The following is a 1,548-nucleotide window of genomic DNA, read 5'->3' as shown; positions in this document are numbered from 1 at the left end:
GATGACCCCGCTCGCACTTGCACATTTCTCGCGAACTCCGTTTGGGTGGTGGTTTTCGTTTTTCTGATTCTTGGAAGAATCCTTGGCAGGTTACCGTGGACAAACGAGAGGAAAGGTGGGCTCCTCAGAGCCTGCCCCTCCCCGTGTGCCTTCTTCCTGTGTTCAGGTTAAAACCCGCATCCTCCAGGATATGGGAGTCTTACCTAGGCCTCCAGCTGACGGGGGCCTAACCTTGTATTGCTCCTGGGCAGAGGAGTTTGGGAACCACGTGGCCAGCTGTGCAGAGAACCTGGCCCCACCGCAGGGGAAACCTGTTTGTGGTGGTCAAGCCAGAGTTTCTCAAACTTCCTGGACCTGGAACCCTTTCTAGTGGGCAAGCCATTGACTTGGTGTTCCATTTGGAACATCCTTTGGGAAACTCTGAACAACACTTAGGCTCCGCAGTGTTTGTTGCTGACTTCTCCGACTCTCCAAAGCCTCAGTCCCCCCACTCAGCCCCCCCACTCTTGGCAGGGGACCTCTGTTCTTCCCATCTGGGGTCCCAGGAGCTCTGTGGCTCCGCCGTCTTTCCGTGTAGAGATCTGTCCCCATGTGACCATCGTCCCCTCCCCCCCATCTCCGCCCCACAAGCAAGCCAGACCCCCCGGTACCTGGGGACATCCGCCCTGGACCCCTTCTCCCAGCTGGTGGGTGGCCGTGTCCCCATTTGCAGGGACAGGAACCTGTATGTAAGGAATGTTCTTCACTGTGGCCCCCTCTCCCCCCGCCCAATCAGTGTTTTTAAATCTTTGGCACTTGATCCAACTTGCCTGCCCAGGAATCTAGCTGAAGATGCTATCTGACTTAGCACAAAAATGACATATTTGGTTATTTTTAGTGTAACATCTGGCATTCTTCAGGGACCCTGTGACTTGCAGAACACCACCATCCGATCCCACTTGAGAATCACCATCCCCTCCCCAGACCTGCCCTGACCGACTCTGGCCTCAGAGTCCAGCCCCCTCTGCCGCTTAGCCACTGCCCTGCCACCACGGGCGCCAGCTGCCTCCTTCAGCCAATTTCAGTTCTCAGGCCACGGGCCCCTCTGCTCCCACCCCGCCCCCCTGCTCCATCCTCACGTTCTCATCTCAGGACCACCTAGACAGATGGTCACATCAGTGCTGGGGCATCTCATTCGGTTATTCATTCAGAAATTACTTTCTAGGGGCTGCTGGGGGCCAGGCCCATCACATCCAACTCTAGGTTTGTCCAGGCCCAGCTGTTCCTGTCACTTAATTTTATATCCCAGCCATGAGTACAAGGCTTGGCCCATAGGAGACAGTCAGGGAGGGAGGATGCATGGATGGATAGATGGACGGATGGATGGACAGATGGATGGATGGATGGATGGATGGAGGGATGGAGGGATGAAGGATGGAAGGAAAGAAGGGAGAAATGGATGGATGGACGAATAAATGGATGGATGAATGAATGGAAGGAAGGAAGGAGTGATAGAAGGAAAGAAGAGATAGATGGATTGATGTAAGGAAGGAAGGGAAGGAGGGAGGG

The 1,548-nt window shown here is 54.8% G+C and overlaps 1 protein-coding gene across 1 annotated transcript in view; it reads left to right on the top strand.

Annotated features, from left to right (window-relative positions):
• ANO1 (anoctamin 1) overlaps positions 1 to 1,548 on the top strand; it is a 144,311-nt gene that overhangs the window by 77,809 nt on the left and 64,954 nt on the right. The window lies entirely within an intron of this gene.

This window comes from Trichechus manatus, unplaced genomic scaffold (genome assembly GCF_000243295.1).
Source record: "Trichechus manatus latirostris isolate Lorelei unplaced genomic scaffold, TriManLat1.0 scaffold00113, whole genome shotgun sequence".
In the NCBI taxonomy this organism is placed as follows: domain Eukaryota; kingdom Metazoa; phylum Chordata; class Mammalia; order Sirenia; family Trichechidae; genus Trichechus; species Trichechus manatus.
Note: the sequence above shows the minus strand (reverse complement) of the source record. Positions and strands in the feature narration are given on the sequence as shown.